The 21,473-nt window shown below is 41.1% G+C and overlaps 1 pseudogene; it reads right to left on the bottom strand.

Annotated features, from left to right (window-relative positions):
- Nucleotides 1–20,317: 20,317 nt before the first annotated feature.
- Nucleotides 20,318–21,020, bottom strand: LOC128220118 (tubulin beta chain-like; annotated as a pseudogene).
- Nucleotides 21,021–21,473: the final 453 nt, after the last annotated feature.

Consider the following 21,473-nt stretch of genomic DNA (forward strand, 5'->3'; position numbering starts at 1 on the left):
TATATTATATATATAATTATGAAAATATTTTATAATTCCGCCATATCTGACTGATTCGGCCACATACGGTCCGCAAACAGCAGCTATTTAATAATGACATTTCATATAAGTTGTTGTGTTTTTTATTTGTATACATAAACACCACGTGCCGTTAGGTCAACAATGAGCGGATACCATGCGCTGTGATGGTAATATTTGACACAGCAAGTAGCCTCTCCTCTAAACAAATAATTGTTTACGACAGGAGTAAGTATTTACAAACAAGTTCTTGCGAAGGAGTTGTTGACTGTCAGGGATTATACCGTATGGAATAGCTTAAAGTGACCATGTACACTTGAGAAAGCTGGTAAAATATGGTACCGTTAATTCAAACAAATGACATTTCCGCATGAATGTGCGCAATATAGACTGGTGTCATTTTATTTTGTTTCAGTGTTTAACTCCTTTGACTTTAATGGCAAAAAACAAGATGCATATAATTAAGGTTCAGATAAAAAAAAAACATGAGCGATATTTTGCGACTGTTTTCTTGCTTGGGAATGTGTGGCCGCTTAGGTAATAATTAAAACCCCATTAATTAAGGCTTAAATTTTTTCATCTGAACCTTAATCATATGGTTTTCTTTTGGGTTTTTTTATTATTAAAGTCAAACTGTTCAAACATGATAAACCACTGAAATTAAAAAAATATATAAAAATGCACTAACATATATCGTACGGGATATTGGGGGGGGGGGGGGGGGGGTCAAATGACCTTTCCGCTAAATATATAGCAAGCTCATCATCGCAAATAAGTCAGAAAACGTCCCATATTGTCCCAGTAAAACCTAAACTCATTCCAATCAACCATGTATGTACCTTGCTAGACAGCTTGACATACATTTGAATACAAACGTGGATATAAAAACAATCTAAAGCTTTATTAAGAAAAGCTATCCAAAATCTGTTTTATTGTATTGTCTTGTTAGCTGATATGCCATTCTGTTATATTGTATATGTGTCTCTTTGATAATTAAACGTATTGAAGGAGGTGATTTTTTCGGATGATGAATAACATTTTTTATTCAAAAAAAATAAATTATTATTTAATGAAAGTTTACTATCTAACATCAGTTGTTATTAAATAATAAAATCAGATCAGAACCTAATTTATTTTTTTCAGAATAAGGAATTTGTCACAAACAAAAACGTTATTCTCCGGTGCATTTAAAACCAGTGCCACATGCCATTGCCAACGTGGAGGGAATATTGTGTACATTAATACTCATATACAAATACACATGCGTAGACATTCCATATTCGAGACAACAATACACATTTCATTCAACATATTTGGGGCCGGAATACAGAAGCGGACAGTAGCCAGTGTCCGTCACTGACCACTGGATACTTATCAACAGCTTTATGACACTTTTTGCGGTCCTAAATAACAAGCACGTGTCACTTGAGTGGTCAAATCTCGCACTAATGTGACATTTTACGCAATTTCCGCTGCACAATTGCCCATCTTGCGTCTGAATTTAGCATCTGGTACTAATATGCAAATCTACTGTAAATCTCACTTTTCAAATATTTGAAGTACATGTATATTAACAGGAATTTTATCTATTTTTAGCATCGCGAATGTTTAGACTCAGGATTTTGTTCAGTAATATTCAAGTCATTAGACAATTTTTATAAAATACAGAAAATAATAATGTATGTTTATCCAATTGCTATGAAAACAGAAATATTTTTATTAGTACAAAGTTGTCCCGACCTCAACATGATTTATCAAGTGTCGAAAAAAAAACGTATACATGCAATCTAAGAATTAATATTCAATAAAAAAATTACAAAATCTGACGGTTTGAGGAAAACATCATGACACACTACACATGCATACCTTTATATGTCGATTTTAGTTGCGGAATTGAATTATTTTCTTTGATTATGTAAAGCGCCAATAAATGTACGGGCGGAAAAGTGATTATAACTGAATGATTTGTTAACTTAAAGTCATAAAGAAAACTCAAAAACATCGTGGGAATGTGAAGAGGGCCGAAATTTGTTACAATACATTTTCAGTGACGCGAAATCATTGACAAATTACAAATTAAACACAATTCTATTATTTCTTAGCAAAATTCAGTCTCAAAACTTGACTGTAACGAAACATAAATTGAGGCAATTGTGAATAAATTGTCTTCAAATTGAAAGGAGGACCGGGAAGAAAGTGAAAATAAACATTTAACAATAAAAACTACTTTAATGTGAGAGATTCGGCACGTTAAATTACTGAAAGGTGAAAAGCTAAAACATTTAAAATCGCTTAAATACAAGAAGGTAACAAAAGAAGCAATACTTCTTTAAATAAGGAGCGGTGTAAAATCAATTGAAAACGTAAAATAGAGAGTTTTATTGAAGGAGAGGGGTATAAAATAAAAAGGCGTGGATTGTTTTGTAGGTAATAGGAGGGGGGTAATATGTACCTGTGGGTTTGAGAAAATACGTAATGATAGCTTAGATGTAAATAATGTTGTCTAAATAGTTGTTTATATGTCAATGTGACCGGCTTGTTGAAAGTAAAACTTTAATTTTTCAGTCAATAAGGACGAGGAAAGTTTTGCTTTGCAAAATATCATATTACATCTTTCATTATATTTTCTTCATGTGTATAAAATGTATGGTAATGGTCAAGCATATATGTTTATTTATTTTTAATATAAATCCTGGTTTATTTGGATAATAATAATAATAATAATAATAATAATAATAATAATAATAATAATAATAATAATAATAATGAGCCGTGAACAGCCTTAAATAAAATATGCGATATCATAAAATGCATTTAACACAGGTCAAGGATTTTCACGGTAAATAAGTTCACATGAGTGCCGCGAATAATAAGTATATTATATTTAGTACAACAACAAATTGGATTTTTTACATGACAAAAATCCAAGCCAATAAAAACATTTTCAGACAGAAACATCATTGGTGATAATAAACTTCGGTTTGATCAAACGTCGGGGATATTTCGTGCGAATCACACACACTTTGTGTACCAAAGTTACCAATACAGCTGTGATGGCACAACAAAACCGGCTGAGAGGGTGATAGATACAATAAATTAAAACGAGTGTAGCTGTAAATTATACAAAGACGCGACCCCTCTTTATATTAATTTACAGTTTCGCGGTATTTTTTGCGAAACTGTGAATATCTGTAAAATGATACAAAAAATGTATTGATTATTACAGTCTGTGCAATATACCGCTACAGCAACATTTTTCATGCCAGGTACTAAATTGTGTAGTAAGTTTTCTTCAATTGGAAATAAACACACAAACAATGTATGTGTTTGCGTCTTTATTTGACGTCAAATAAGTGTGAGTTCGTATTATATTGGCCACGATGCTGCAGAAGGGTGCGTAGGGTGAAAAGGACACATTTAATTTGGCTGTCGAACATCTGAACATTATGAATTTGACAGAAAATGAAACAGATTGTGTTTAATTGAAGTTATATTTAGATTTAACTACCTAATAAATGAAGTCTATATGTATTTATATCCATATTATACGCTTTAATCACCATGTTTATTAGGTCTATATGTATTTATACCCATATTACAAGTTTTAATCAAAACCAAAGAAAATTAATATGTGAGGCTGACATTTATTGTTTGAAAGCAAAAGCATGCCAAAGCTGATGTCCATCAGAGTGGGAGGGTGCTATAAAATGTACAGTGTGCAGCACACTCCCATAACTGTTTAGCTAAAACCGTAATACAACAATATATAATAATTTTTCATATACGAATATGCAATTCTCAATTATAAGGGCATACATGACACGTTTTCTTTCAGAGCTCGTGTTGCCATTCTTTAGCATGAATCAAATATTGTAATAAAAATAGTTCCATTTTTAATTATTAGCATTGTGATCATTCTCATATATATGACCAGATGTGAACTCGTTTGAATGAATAGCATTAACATCCCTTGTAAAAACAACACGGAACCGTGTTAGTACCTCAACCTCAGACGAAATAGAAGTTTAAACTCCGGAGTTCACATTCTGTATCTTAGAGCAATAAATCCAATATTTCTTGTTATATGAAATGTTGACACTTTTAATATCAACTAGTCTGTCAAAATTATTAAATATGAGCTCAAATTCTGTGATCAATTGCCAAACATTGAGACATGACATTGGCTTATGAACCTGAATTCCCGAAAACTGCGGCGTTACTAAAAACAGGTCAAAGTTTACTGTATAGCAGCAGGAGAGTAAACACGGAAAACGCGTATAAGTCACGAATTTCGTATCATTTAAAGCAAACTGTTTAACTATTGATAAAAGTCACAATGTTCACTAGAGATGAAAAACTGCTGGGAGACTCTTCGTCTTGCATGTCAGGCGTTTTTTTTCCTGCAAAGGTAAACCAATCACGTACTTCTATCGTATTGAAGAATCTTCACAACTTAACTGATAGCTATGTGCAATCAGAAAGATAGCTACAACATAATATCACATTCGTAAATTAAAAAAAGCTACCGTTACTGCTCCGACTACAACCACACCTACCAGTTCCGCACTTACCGCTACCAGCACCAGTTACCGTTACCGTTACCACTACCACTTCCACTACCGTTACCACTACCACTTCCACTACCGTTACCACTACCACTACCGCTACCACTACCAACACCACTACCACTACCAACACCACTACCAATACCAATACCGACACCACTATCACTACCACCACCACAACCGCTACCTGTACCAGTACTCAAGTACTACCACTACCACTACCACTACCACTAACACTACCGCTACCACTACCACTAACACTACCGCTATCGTTACCGTTACAACTACCGTAACCACGACCGTCACCGCTACCGATACCATTACCGTCACCGCTACCGCTACCGTTACCACTAACACTACCGGTACCGTTACCACTACCAGAATGACTACCGCAACCACCACCGCTTCCGCTACCGTTACCACTACCACTACCGTCACCACTAACGTTACAACTACTGCTACCGTTACCACATCCGTAACAACTACCGTAACCACTACCGCTACCGTCACCACTAACGTTACAACTACTGCTACCGTTACCACAACCGTCACAACTACCGTAACCGCTATCGCTACCGTCACCACTAACGTTACAACTACTGCTACCGTTACCACAACCGTCACAACTACCGTAACCGCTATCGCAACCGTCACCACTAACGTTACAACTACTGCTACCGTTACCACATCCGTAACAACTACCGTAACCACTACCGCTACCGTCACCACTAACGTTACAACTACTGCTACCTTTACCACAACCGTCACAACTACCGTAACCACTACCACTACCGTCACCACTAACGTTACAACTACTGCTACCGTTACCACAACCGTCACAACTACCGTAACCGCTATCGCTACCGTCACCACTAACGTTACAACTACTGCTACCGTTACCACATCCGTAACAACTACCGTAACCACTACCGATACCGTCACTACTAACGTTACAACTACTGCTACCGTTACCACAACCGCTACCGTCACCACTAACGTTACAACTACTGCTACCGTTACCACATCCGTAACAACTACCGCTACCGTCACCACTAACGTTACAACTACTGCTACCGTTACCACAACCGTCACAACTACCGTTACCACAACCGCTACCGTCACCACTAACGTTACAACTACTGCTACCGTTACCACAACCGTCACAACTACCGTAACCGCTATCGCTACCGTCACCACTAACGTTACAACTACTGCTACCGTTACCACATCCGTAACAACTACCGTAACCACTACCGCTACCGTCACCACTAACGTTACAACTACTGCTACCGTTACCACAACCGTCACAACTACCGTAACCACTACCGCTACCGTCACCACTAACGTTACAACTACTGCTACCGTTACCACAACCGTCACAACTACCGTAACCGCTATCGCTACCGTCACCACTAACGTTACAACTACTGCTACCGTTACCACACCCGTAACAACTACCGTAACCACTACCGCTACCGTCACCACTAACGTTACAACTACTGCTACCGTTACCACAACCGCTACCGTCACCACTAACGTTACAACTACTGCTACCGTTACCACATCCGTAACAACTACCGCTACCGTCACCACTAACGTTACAACTACTGCTACCGTTACCACAACCGTCACAACTACCATAACCACTACCGCTATCGCTACCATCATCACTACCGTAACCGCTATCGAAACCGTTACCACTACGACTACCGCTACAATCACCACTACCGCCATCACTACCGTTACCGCTACCGTTTCCACTACCGCTACCGCTACAGTTACCGTCACCACAACCGTAACCACTGACGTCACCACTGACGCCAATACTGTCACTACTACCGCCACTACTGCAGTTATCACTACCATTACCGTTAATATTACCATCACTAATACCATCACTTCTACCACTACCGTCACTACTACCGTCATTTCTACCGTTACCACTTCCATACCAACTACAACTACCGTCAACACTACATCTACCGTCACTACTATCGTCACCACTCCCACTACCGTAAACACTACCACTTCCGTCACCACTTCCGTCACCACTACCACTACCGTCACTACTGCCGTCACCACTACCGTCACTACTACCGTTACCACTACCGTCACTACTTCCGTTACGACTTCCGTCACTACTACCGTTACCACTTCCGTCACCACTACCACTTCCGTCACCACTTCCGTCACCACTACCACTACCGTCACTACTGCCGTCACCACTACCGTCACTACTACCACTACCACTACCGTCACTACTACCGTTACCACTACCGTCACTACTACCGTTACCACTGCCGTCACCACTACCGTCACCACTACCGTCACTACTACCGTTACCACTTCCGTCACTACTGCCGTCACCACTACCGTCACCACTTCCGTCACTACTACCGTCACCACTACCGTCACCACTTCCGTCACCACTACCGTCACCACTACCGTCACCACTACCGTCACCACTTCCGTCACCACTACCGTCACTACTACCGTCACTACTACCGTCACTACTACCGTTACCACTACCGTCACTACTGCCGTCACCACTACCGTCACTGCTTCCGTCACCACTACCATCACTACTTCCGTCACCACTACCGTTACCACTACCACTAACGCTACCGTCACTACTACCGTCACTACTACCACTACCGTCACTTCTACCACTACCGTTACCACTACAACTACCGTCACCACTATCATTACCGATACCACTACCGTCATTACTACCGTCAATATTACCACTACCGTTACCACTATCACTACCGTCACTACTACCGTCACTACTACCGTCACTACTACCGTTACCACAACCATTACCACTATCACTACCGTCACTACTGCCGTCACCACTACCGTTACCACTATCACTACCGTCACTACTACCGTCACTACTACCGTCACTACTACCGTCACTACTTCCGTCACCACTACCGTTACCACTATCACTACCGTCACTACTGCCGTCACCACTACCGTCACTACTACCGTTACCACTACCATTACCACTACCGTCATTACTACCGTCAATATTACCACTACCGTTACCACTTCCACTACCGTCACTACTTCCGTCACCACTACCACTACCGTCACTACTACCGTTACCACTACCGTCACTACTACCGTTACCACTTCCGTCACTACTGCCGTCACCACTACCGTCACTGCTTCCGCCACCACTACCATCACTACTTCCGTCACCACTACCGTTACCATTACCACTAACGCTACCGTCACTACTACCGTCACTACTACCACTACCGTCACTTCTACCACTGCTGTTACCACTACATCTACCGTCACCACTATCACTACCGTCACCACTACAACTACCGTCACTACTACCACTACCGTCACTTCTACCACTACCGTCACCACTATCACTACCGTCATTACTACCGTCACTATTACCACTACCGTTACCACTACAACTACCGTCACCACTACAACTACCGTCACCACTACAACTACCGTCACCACTACGTCACCACTACAACTACCGTCACCACTACAACTACCGTCACCACTACATCTACCGTCATTACTATCGTCCCCACTCCAACAACCGTCAACACTACCACTACCGTCACCACTACCGTCACCACTACCGTCACTACTACCGTTACCACTACCGTCACTACTACCGTCACTACTGCCGTCACCACTACCGTCACCACTACCGTCACTACTACCGTTACCACTTCCGTCACTACTGCCGTCACCACTACCGTCACCACTTCCGTCACTACTACCGTCACCACTACCGTCACCACTTCCGTCACCACTTCCGTCACCACTACCGTCACCACTACCGTCACCACTTCCGTCACCACTACCGTCACCACTACCGTCACTACTGCCGTCACCACTACCGTCACTACTGCCGTCACCACTACCGTCACCACTACCGTCACCACTACCGTCACTACTACCGTTACCACTACCGTCACTACTGCCGTCACCACTACCGTCACTGCTTCCGTCACCACTACCATCACTACTTCCGTCACCACTACCGTCACCACTACGTCACCACTATAACTACCGTCACCACTACAACTACCGTCACCACTACATCTACCGTCATTACTATCGTCCCCACTCCAACAACCGTCAACACTACCACTACCGTCACCACTACCGTCACCACTACCGTCACTACTACCGTTACCACTACCGTCACTACTACCGTCACTACTGCCGTCACCACTACCGTCACCACTACCGTCACTACTACCGTTACCACTTCCGTCACTACTGCCGTCACCACTACCGTCACCACTACCGTCACCACTACCGTCAACACTACCGTCACCACTGCCGTCACCACTACCGTCACCACTTCCGTCACTACTACCGTTACCACTACCGTCACTACTGCCGTCACCACTACCGTCACCACTAACGTCACCACTACCGTCACCACTACCGTCACTACTACCGTCACCACTTCCGTCACCACTACCGTCACCACTACCGTCACTACTACCGTTACCACTACCGTCACTACTGCCGTCACCACTACCGTCACTGCTTCCGTCACCACTACCATCACTACTTCCGTCACCACTACCGTTACCACTACCACTAACGCTACCGTCACTACTACCGTCACTACTACCACTACCGTCAACACTACCACTACCGTCACCACTACCGTCACTACTACCGTTACCACTTCCGTCACTGCTACCGTTACCACTACCGTCACTACTACCGTCACCACTACCGTCACCACTTCCGTCACCACTTCCGTCACCACTTCCGTCACCACTACCGTCACCACTACCGTCACCACTTCCGTCACCACTACCGTCACCACTACCGTCACTACTGCCGTCACCACTACCGTCACTACTGCCGTCACCACTACCGTCACCACTACCGTCACCACTACCGTCACCACTACCGTCACTACTGCCGTCACCACTACCGTCACCACTACCGTCACCACTACCGTCACCACTACCATCACTACTACCGTTACCACTACCGTCACTACTACCGTCACCACTACCGTCACTACTGCCGTCACCACTACCGTCACTACTGCCGTCACCACTACCGTCACCACTACCGTCACCACTACCGTCACCACTACCGTCACTACTGCCGTCACCACTACCGTCACCACTACCGTCACCACTACCGTCACCACTACCGTCACCACTACCGTTACCACTGCCGTCACCACTACCGTCACCACTACCGTCACTACTACCGTTACCACTACCGTCACTACTGCCGTCACCACTACCGTCACTGCTTCCGTCACCACTACCATCACTACTTCCGTCACCACTACCGTTACCACTACCACTAACGCTACCGTCACTACTACCGTCACTACTACCACTACCGTCACTTCTACCACTACCGTTACCACTACAACTACCGTCACCACTATCATTACCGATACCACTACCGTCATTACTACCGTCAATATTACCACTACCGTTACCACTATCACTTCCGTTACCACTACCGTGACTACTACTGTCACGACTACCACTACTGTCACTACTACCGTTACCGCTAACGTTACCACTAACGTTACCACTACCGTCACCACTACCGTTACCGCTACCGTTACCACTACGGTCACCACTACCGTTACCACTACCACTTCCGCTACCGTAACAGCTGCCGTCATCACTACCGTTACCACTACCGTAACCACTACTGCTCTCGCTACCGTAACCACTACCGCTACCGTCACTGCTGCCGTCATCACTACGGTCACCACTGACTTTACCACCACCGTTTCCACTGCCACAACCGCTACTGTTACCACTACCGACACCAGTACCGTCACCCCAACCGCTATCGCTACCACTAACACTTACGTTACTAATACTGCTTTGGCTACCGTCACCACTACCGCTATCGCTACCGTCACCACTACCGTCACCACTACCGTTACCACTATCGCTTCCGTTACCACTTCATTTATCGCTACCGTAGCCACTACCGAAACCTCTAGAAACACCGCTACCACTACCGATACCGTCACCACTTCCCTCATCACTACCGTCACAATTACCGTCACCACTACCGGCACCGCTACCGTCACCACTACCGTTACCTCTACCACTACCGTTACCTTCATCACTACCGTTACAACTACCGCCACCGTTACCACTACTGCAACCGTTACCACTACCGCTTCCGTCACCACTACCGTTATCACTATCGCTACCGTTACCACTAAAGCTACCGCTACCTCTACCACTACAACTTCCACTTCCATTACCACTTCCGCTACTGCAATCACTGCCACTATCACTACCATACCCACTACCGCTTCAACTTCCGTTACCGTAACTGCTTTCATTATCACTACTCCAACCACTACCGTTACCGTTAACGTAACCGTTACCGTCACTACCGTCACTACCACTACCGCTTCCACCACCGTTAACGTTTCCGCTACCGTTACTGCTCCCGTTATCACTACAACATCCGAAACCACCACAGTTACCACTACTACTGCCACTACCGCTCCTGTTACCACAACCACTTCCGCTTCCACAACCGTTACCGTTTTCATTTCCGCTACCTCTACCACTACCGTTACCGACCCCGTTACAACTACCATTACCACCTCCGCTACCACTACCGTTAACGTTACCGCTACCGTTACCGCCCCTGTTACCACTATCACTACAACTTCCGCTTCCATTACAGTTACCACTCCTACTGCCACTACCACTCCAGTTACCACAACCACTTCCTCTTCCACAACCGTTACCGTTATCACTTCCGCTACCACTACCACTACCGTTACCGACCCCCTTACCACTACCACTACCACTTCCGGTACCAATACCGTTAACGTTACCGCTTCCGTTATCGTCACCATTACCGATTCCACGACCGTTTCCGCTACCGTTACCGATCGCGTTACCACTACCACATGCGCTACCACTACCACTACCACATCTGCCATCACTACCACTACCACATCCGCTACCACTACCGTTAGCGTTAGCGTTACCGTTACCGTTAGCGTTACCGTTACCGTTACCATTACTATTACCACTACCGATTCCAATGACGTTACCGCTACCGTTATCATCACCACTACCGATTCCACTACCGTTACCGATCCCGTAACCACTACCACTACCACATCTGCTACCACTCCACTACCACTACCACATCCACTACCACTACCACATCCGCTACCGTTACCATTACCTCTACCGTTACCACTACCACATGCGCTACCACTACCACTACCACATCTGCCATCACTACCACTACCACATCCGCTACCACTACCGTTAGCGTTAGCGTTACCGTTACCGTTAGCGTTACCGTTACCGTTACCATTACTATTACCACTACCGATTCCAATGACGTTACCGCTACCGTTATCATCACCACTACCGATTCCACTACCGTTACCGATCCCGTAACCACTACCACTACCACATCTGCTACCACTCCACTACCACTACCACATCCACTACCACTACCACATCCGCTACCGTTACCATTACCTCTACCGTTACCACTACCTCTACCGTTACCATTACCACTACCGTTACCGTTACCATTACCATTACCGATACCGATACCGGGACCGCTCCCGTTACCACTATCTCCACCGTTACCACTACCACTACCGTTCCCGCTCCCGTTACCACTATACCTACCGCTACCACTGCCACTACCCTTACCCGCTCCCGTTACCACTACCTCTACCACTACCACTACCGCTACCGATACCGATACCGCTACCGTTACCGTAATCGCTCCCGTTACCACTTCCACTTCCGCTACCACTACCGTTACCGTTACCGTTATCATCACCACTACCAATTCGACCACCGCTACCGCTACCGTTACCGATCCCGTTTCTACTGCAGCTACATCATCCGCTACCACTACCACATCCGTTACCACTACCACATCCGCTACCGTTACCGTTACCATTACCACTACCACTACCTAGACCGCTCCCGTTACCACTACCTCTACTACTACTGCTACCGCTACCTAGATCGCTCCCGTTACTGCTCCCGTTACCACTTTCTCTACTTCTTCAAGCACTACCACTTCCGCTACCTCTACCACCACCATTGCCGTTACCGTTTCCGTTACTGCTTACACTAACACCATGACAACCACGACCGCTTCTGTCACCGATACCACTACCATTACCACTGCCACGGCCACTACCACTTATGCTACTTCTACCACGAACTCTTCAACTACTACTACTGATGTTGCTGCTCCTGCTGCTGCTGCTGCTGCTCCTGTGACTGCTACTGCTACTGCTACTGCTACTACTACTAGAAGTAGTACTAATGCTATGTATACATTGCATGATGTATAAGGGAAATAATACGAAAATAAAGATTTCATAATCATATGTAGAAGTTACTTCCCTTTAAAGTTTAAAAACAACACAATTAAAGGGAACTAACTGCAACAACAGAGAGGGTGGCATCGTTACGAATGGTGTTAATATTTGTGTTATTTCAAAATGTGGAAAAACAGAAGTGAAACTTTTCCCAGCATTACGATAGAAACAATACTCTTTAATAAGTGAAGGACTAATTTTGGTTATCGGTTTATCTGATATAGTGTCGACTGCAATCACATACATTTCAAAATGTGTATGAATGGATGTTATGTTTCCATTTACCGAAAGTGCAATTATAATAACCCTAGAAGATGGCTATTGTATGGAAAATGTTTCCAAGCAACAGGGGCCAGACATTATAAAGTGCATAAATGGACAATTTCGAAATGAACACGTGGTAGTTTTTCGTGATAAAACTGCGTGATAATGATGTATGCGCTTTTAGACCCGTTGTTGGTAGGACACAGGCAAACTCATCTTCATTTTAATGAAACATACGAAACAAAAAAAGCTTTGAATTTGCCATCTTGAGGTCCATTTTATTATCTATGGATGAATACAATTATTAAACAATTTTAGACAGAAACATCATTTCGGTTTGATCAAACGTCGGGAATATTTCGTGCGAATCACACACACTTTGTGTACCAAAGTTACCAATACAGCTGTGATGGCACAACAAAACCGGCTGAGAGGGTGATAGATACAATAAATTACAACGAGTGTAGCTGTAAATTATACAAAGACGCGACCCCTCTTTATATTAATTTACAGTTTCGCGGTATTTTTTGCGAAACTGTGAATTTCTGTAAATTGATACAAAAATGTATTGATTATTAGAGTCTGTGCATAATATGAAGGGCCTATCGTTCATAGGTCCGTGATTAAAGACAGACAGACAGTTTATTTCGACTTGTACAGTATTGATTATTAGAGTCTGTGCATAATACGAAGGGCCTATGGTTTATAGGTCCGTGATTATAGACAGACACACAGTTTATTTCGACTTGTACAATGTACATCGACAACAACACATATGTTTATAATTATCAATGTCAACGTGTATGCATAGTAACACACAGTGTAGTACAATCGAGTATATATACAAAACAATAACAAAAAATTGATACGATACAATAAATTCTTTAAATATTGTAATGGTATAATCTATCTAAATCAGAGGATGAATTTTATTACCATATTAAGTTCTAACATCTATTAAAGAGGATCCTACTTTAGGAGAGTCTTTAACAAATAACATAGTTCAATAAGCTCAGATCTGTTATTTGATTGTAGCAATTGTAAATATTTAAATACAGACGGTCTTATATAATACCATTTTTTAATATATAGCTTTCTCATATCATTAAAAGACGGACACACACTGACAAAATGAAATTCATCTTCAATATCATTGGAATTACAACATAGACAATATCTTATATTTCGTACAATATTATTTCTGGCGTATCTACCGGTCTGGATACGAAGTGGATGCACAGACAGTCGTAGTCTACAAAAGAAAAATCGTAAACTTTCGGACAGAATGTCCAGATAACTTTCATATTCAAAACTAGTTTTAAACTAACACTGTGCTGTTTTCTAAAGTACCATACCAATCTTTTTTAAACGCATCGTATATTCTACATCTGAAGACTGTCATAAATGTATTAACACTAATATTGTTGATATCATCATAAACGTAGCTAAAATCAAAATCATTTAGCATCTTTCTACTGTTATACACCCAATTACGACAACCTTTATCACAATCATACTTTGCTTGTAAATAAACAGTTTTAATAATACTATTATCAGTGGTAGCAAATCTTAAACTAATATGACAACATACGTACATATCTTTGAATATATAACGGGTGTCTACCTAAATCGCCATAAACAGTCGCAATTCAAGTATTGGTTTTGACTCTAAATAATCTTTTACAAAACTTAAGATGAATTCTTTCTAATTCCTTAGATTTGATGTACCCTCAAACCTCCGCTGAATAAATTAAAAGATTTTTGAGAGCGAAAAGTTCATGTACTTATCAAAATGCAACGAGTTTGTCCATATAGGCCAGGTCCAAGTCATTTCGTAATGTCCTATAGAGTTACTGTAATTCGTCCAAGGATTTGTTTGGCAAAATTGATTGTTTTATGTCTTTAAAAGAATAAATATCCTCATCTTATAGCTTTACCGCTGCATGGAAAGAGATAATCTTTGGCTACGACGCATTTAACTCCATTAACACAAAGACACAAGGAGGCCTGAAACAGTTTTTAAACCCTCTGTTTAAGAATTAAGAATTCCTAAGAATTAAAATGAAGCTCGACAAGATTGGCAAGTATAGATAATATTTTTAGAAAGATGGCGGCTTTTTTTGTGGATGTGTTTTGTGTATTTTTTAACTTCAACAACCCACTGGCTGTACAATTGCTGTTGTTGAGAATTGGGCGCCTTACTCCTTATAAACATGTATATTCCTGCAAATTCTGGTTTGGATGCAATGTGCGCATTGCTACTCGAGTGAGTTTTGATGTTTTACATGTTAAATTATTTCATAAAGTTGTTTTTGTGGTTTTGCTCCAATATACAAATTTAATTTACTATTACCTACATGGGTGATATTCGATTTTTGGTCGCTTAACATCATTGTTATTTTAGTGTAATCAAATCGTTTGCAAATGCTACGAACAACATTGAATGTGCTAATAACGAGTAACTCCATGTACCAATTGCGATGTAGTAGTTTTTTAATGTGGTCCTTAACGTATTTTGAGGAGTGCTGGTAATGAAACGTGCCTATTCTTATACGTTCCACACCTTTTGTTTATATATATTAATCGTATTGATTTACTACTGGAGTAGAGGCCCACTTATAATGATGACCCGACTCCAATCATCGTTGCTAAAGGGACTGCAGTGTGGTTGGCAAGTTGACACTAGTATGTTCAGTAGTATGGTGAATATATCTATACAAGTATCGATGAATAGTGTGTTTTCTAATACAAACAACCTAAAACAAGTGTTCAATGGAGCGAAATCCAACATTCGTCTGTTGTTTTTCACAGTCGAACAAGGGAAACAACTCTTGAATAATTAAAGCCTGCTCTACATCTGGTAGCATGCGTAATATTTCTATAATCTGATGACATCGGAAAATGTTACCCATATTAAGTCCATTGCTCTTTACGTCCATAAACCCATTTTAGCTATCTATAACCCTCAACCTTGTTAACCAAAAGCCACAACTCTTATTTAGTTATATATACACGCCGGGTAATCATTGGAGCCATAACATTTTGTTATGTGTTGAAAATGCTCCAACGCGTCTTCCGTTATACATATAGTGCCAATGAGTGAAATACGGATGTAAACAGTGAATACGGTTTCTTATTTTTCATTTTTAGAGGTTTATACGAGTAAATTAAAAACAAATGGAGAATGTAGTTCCACATAGGAATGGCCATGAGTTGTTTTAAAGGTAAAAGTTCTGAATAAAATTTAATATCTGATCGTATAGAACTTGCATAACTTGCTAGACGTTAGTGTTGACAACGTAAAAATCTGGATTTTCGTGAGAATTGTTCTCGTATCTTAGGCTTAAGCATTTTCCTTACATGTGTGTGGCTTTCTTATTGACAAAAGGTTGCCGCGTTACGAATTTTAGAACTTTATTTGATTATACTTGCTGCACTATGCTCGATTTTCTGAACGTTGTGGTGCCAATGAATAGGTTGTGGTGCTCATGAATAGTAATTTAGTAGGAAACGAATTGTGAAAAAAACTGAAGCAATTTCATGACATGCAAATTAACAATTAACTGAATTAATATCATTTTCGATCTTTTTAAAGTATGACCAACTACCACACTACTTCCCGGACTTTAAGGTTCATTCTGTGTCTAATTAATTAATACTTAAAAGCAAATGATCGTCGTAATTCCAATTCTGTATTTCCAGGTATTATAAGGCAAATATCTAACGATTGTGTTTATATATTTTCAGATTGGTGTCTTTAAAGGGTAAAAGAGGCTGGTATATTCATGTCGAGAAATAAATCACTCCGTATTTGCAAGAACAAGTATTTTATAGTCAATCACCTAAATTAACAAGCACTCCCTAGCCATCTCAGGAAAAAATATTCATTCGTTTGCATTGGATGATTTCTCTTTTGTGAGTTGATAATTCAGCATGTATTATTGGCGAAAGAAACCGTGCTCGTTTAGTAACTATCTTTTTTCCAATGCTGCAAGGGAGGAATCTTTTTTTCAACATCAACAACAATGACGACGTCGAAGAAGAAGATGAAACTGTCACGTATTCTTGTGTAAGGGAACTAATACGAAATAATATAAATTATAATAATTTAGCTGTTACTTCCCTTAATACACTAGCAGTAAAACAGACACTCAATATCTTTGATGTTGCCGCTCTGGTGGACATGGCCGGGTTCTGACATGTGAAATGGCCGCCAATAATTATTCTTTACTGCAGTTATCTACAAAAACGATGTGAACATTTCAAAAAAATGGAAGCAACAGTAATGTTTTACCTCGTTTGATAAAATGAACCAGCACAGAAAACAACAACAGTGCCTTAACACATACCGTGACAAAGTCTGCATTGTATGTAGTAGGGGTCAGCAACAGGGGTCAGCGTTTGTAAACTTCATTTATTAACTGTTTTGAAATGCACATATGGTAGTTGTTCGTGATCCAACCTAAATACCAAGAATAGGAGGCAAATGTGACAGCATAACGACTCAAAGCACACACTTTTTTGTAATTTTACCTGATGACAACTTATGCATTACTGTGCATTTGTACTCAGTCTACTATCAACAACAACAACAGATATCTTTATTACACTCTGGTCATACATACATACATGACAACATGAGGACAAATAAGTTTAGTCAGCAGTGTCAATAAAAGCTTAATTATACTAATACGAAGAACGATGGCTTTGTCTCGAGTGGCGGAAATAAAATGGTTTTGTATTTTTTTCATGGTCGTACATGTATCGAATATATATCTTATCATGGAAAAGAGGGAGACAGTTATTTTAAATATCTTTACAAAATATGAGGGATAAAGGGATATTCAATATAGTGCCAGATTTCAGGCTATGCCTTGGACAAGCATATCGTATAAATAAATTACAAACGTTATTGGGGAACTCAGTATAAATAATTCAATTTAACAAAAACATAGGGAAGTTACACTGGCTGACATGCGTTGCGTATTAAATGTTTCACAAATAAGGCTACTCTTGTCAATAGTTTAACGTTTGTGCAAGTTAACAGTTGTATTTGATTGTATTTGGCGTATTGAAATAATAGGTTGTTAGGTATTTTCTTCTGACATTTGAAAAGGATGGACTATCAACCACTTACGCATATGTGCTCTACAAAAAATCAATCAAATATGCCCTACAATAATTAATAAGTGTTCAGTATGGAAACATATAAGACAAATATCCAGTTAAAAAGCCAATAATTGCATTCAAAATAACGTCAACAACGTTACATTCCGGAAGTAAAATGACAGACGAGCGTTGGTGTTCGCTCCGTGGTGCTCTTGCTTTGAGTTATCGTGTAGTGGTAAAATGCCATCGTATATATAATGAAACATTTTATAAACCCTGAAAATATTCAATCTGCCTCTCCACGAAACCTGACAAAGTACCGTGTATTATTGAGAAAACCGTCCTGTATGCACAGTAAGTTATCATTGTCACTTTTTAATACATTTTAGCTGCTACCCAAACGCCCCAAGACAAACTTTAAAGCCTCAGTGCCACTTAAAACTAAATGATCAGAGAAAAAATAAAAATGAGTATATAACTATGATAGAGTCTCATATAATGTCTGATAAATTCCTGAGTTCCACATGATGCTTTATTAAAAAGAAATGTACTGGGGGAAAACAGCGAAATTCCAAACTGGTCAACTGACTTATTATATGCTAATGAGGCAGATAATTGGAATGGCATCAATGTTGTTTAGTGAAAAATCGCACATAGGTACTCGCTCATCAAGGGTAGCAACTCATAAGGTGTGTTAAAACTAAGATACTTAAAGCTGGAACCCTTCAGCAAATGTTGATATTTGCTCAATTGTCGTCTTTGAAGACCACATTTTTATGCTTTGTTGGTGCGTGATTACTTGATTGACATTATCACGTTATGTTATTAATGTATTGTGAAGATGTCAAAATATCGCCAATATATATCGAAGTCCTCGTGGACTAGTGGATCAGTTCCCGTTCAGACTGTTTTTGTTCTCGACTATACTGGCGTAGGTACCCCACTACAATCAGACTATTTTATCTGAAATTTCGATCGCATAGAGTAAAATAATGATGAAATAAGTGATTTCAGATGCATTATCGGGAAAAGTATAAACTTCTTAGTTAAAACATGCAAATCATTAGTATATAAAGCAACATAGATTTTGAGGTATTCAGAAAGTCACGTGATATGCAAAATTCGTAATGACGTTGTGCGCGCTATATTTAGATTACACTTAGATTACCCTTCGGTTATGTTGCAATTTATTATTCCATTTTTTTATCATTCTGAGGTTAAAAAAGGTCAAAAAAGGTTGAGAAAAGCCATTTGGATGTACATCACTAAAGCATAATGGGGCTTTAAATATAATATGTGAATGATATAACAACAGTTAACTATGTAATGAATAATCAATTGACAATGATTCTATCATCAAAAGGAGGGTCATGGTACCGACGACGACGGCGATGGCAACGGTGATGCTGTTGATGATGCAGCGTTCGCCACATAACGGTGCGTCAATAAGTTTCATATCCACGATTCGTATACGTAGCAATTGACCCGTATGATAAAGACTCGAGCGGTTTTGAAATGTTTAATGATATATGTAATACACTTTTAAATTACTAATCTGAGAAATTGAAGAGCCCTTTTACACCATGTGAAGTTCTTGTTCAACAGGCAAAGATTGCTATAAAAGGGACTGTTGACTTCAGGAAGTGACCCTTGATTTCAACTTGTGACGTCCCTTCAGGATCTCTGGAAAATATATGGTAAGTGTCTACCCCTGGGATGATGTCGTGGAAGAAGATGAATTATACGTAGAGAGAATCTATGGCTTTTTTCATACCTTTCATTTGTGCAAGGGGAGGCATCGGTGGAGATATTTTACTTAAAAAGATATAAGAGTTATGTTTCTTTGTCTAACACAGTCATAAGCTTAATGTAGGACTTGTTAATTACCACCATCATCGTTTGCAGATAACGATGTTTTCGAATCTTTGTTATTCGTAAAAAATATGGTCTTATTTTCACCCTCCTCCTCGTCGAATTCTCCTTCCTATTCGGCGGTGGCGTCCTGGTACTGCTGGTACTCAGACTCCAGGGCGTTCATGTTCGACTCAGCCCCGGTGAACTCCATCTCGTCCAGGCCCTCGCCAGTGAAGGAAAGTCTGACGCCTGAACATGGCGGTGAATTGCTCAGAGATACGCTTGAACAGCTCTTGGATGGCCGTGCTGTTACCTATGAAGGTGCCGGACATCTTGAGCGGTCTTCACGCTGTTGGGGATCCATTCAACGATGTAGCAGCTGTTCTTGTTCTGGACGTTTAACATCTGCTCGTCAACTTCCTTCATGGACATGCGTTCACGGAACATGTCGGCGACGGTAAGGTACCTGCCGTGACGTGGATCACATGATCTTGGCGTTGATCATCTGCTGGATAAAATCGGGGACGGTGAGCGACCTGTACCGCTGGCTGTTGCTGGATGTGAGAGGAGTAAAGCCGGGCATGAGGAAGTGGAGACGACAGACGGGAACCATGTTGACGGCCAGTTTTCGCAGATCGGCGTTCAGCTGACCGGGAAATCAAATGTAGGTGGTGGCAGCGTACATGGTGGCGGAGATGAGATGAATAAGATCATCGTATGTCGGGGTGGTCAGGTTCAGGGTCCTGAAGCTTCTTTGTCGGTGCAGACTGATCATCTGTGTTTTCGACCAGCTGGTGGACTGAAGGGGTGGCGTAGGGCCCAACAATGTCAACAAATTACTTGGGTGGGGTCAATGCCGTGCTTGTCGGAGATCATTTCCGAGGACTGAAATGTATGAATAACAAAGTTGATTATATTAATTCAGAATTATTGGCCTTAGAAGCACGTGAAATAACGGGTAGGTGAATATCATAACGTTTCTTTATTATGCCTTAGATTTACGTCTTATATAGTTATGTTCAGCTATTGCTTAGATTAATGTTTTTGCGCGACGGCTACGGAACGCGATGACAATTTCTAGATTTTTCGTCGAAAGAAATGACGAGCTGAAGATATTAAGAACAAGTTCAAATCCATAGTTCTTATGATAGACCAGTTATATTGATAATGGTGGCCTTAGCAGTAAGATTAACATATGTTTGATGTATTCATTTTTAGTGAAAGCGTTTTAAGTATTTTGAATGTTTTGTATTCTTCAGAATTCATTCATGTTTTAAACATTCGGG

The sequence above is a fragment of the Mya arenaria genome, chromosome 15 (assembly GCF_026914265.1).
Source record: "Mya arenaria isolate MELC-2E11 chromosome 15, ASM2691426v1".
NCBI classification, from domain to species: Eukaryota; Metazoa; Mollusca; class Bivalvia; order Myida; family Myidae; genus Mya; species Mya arenaria.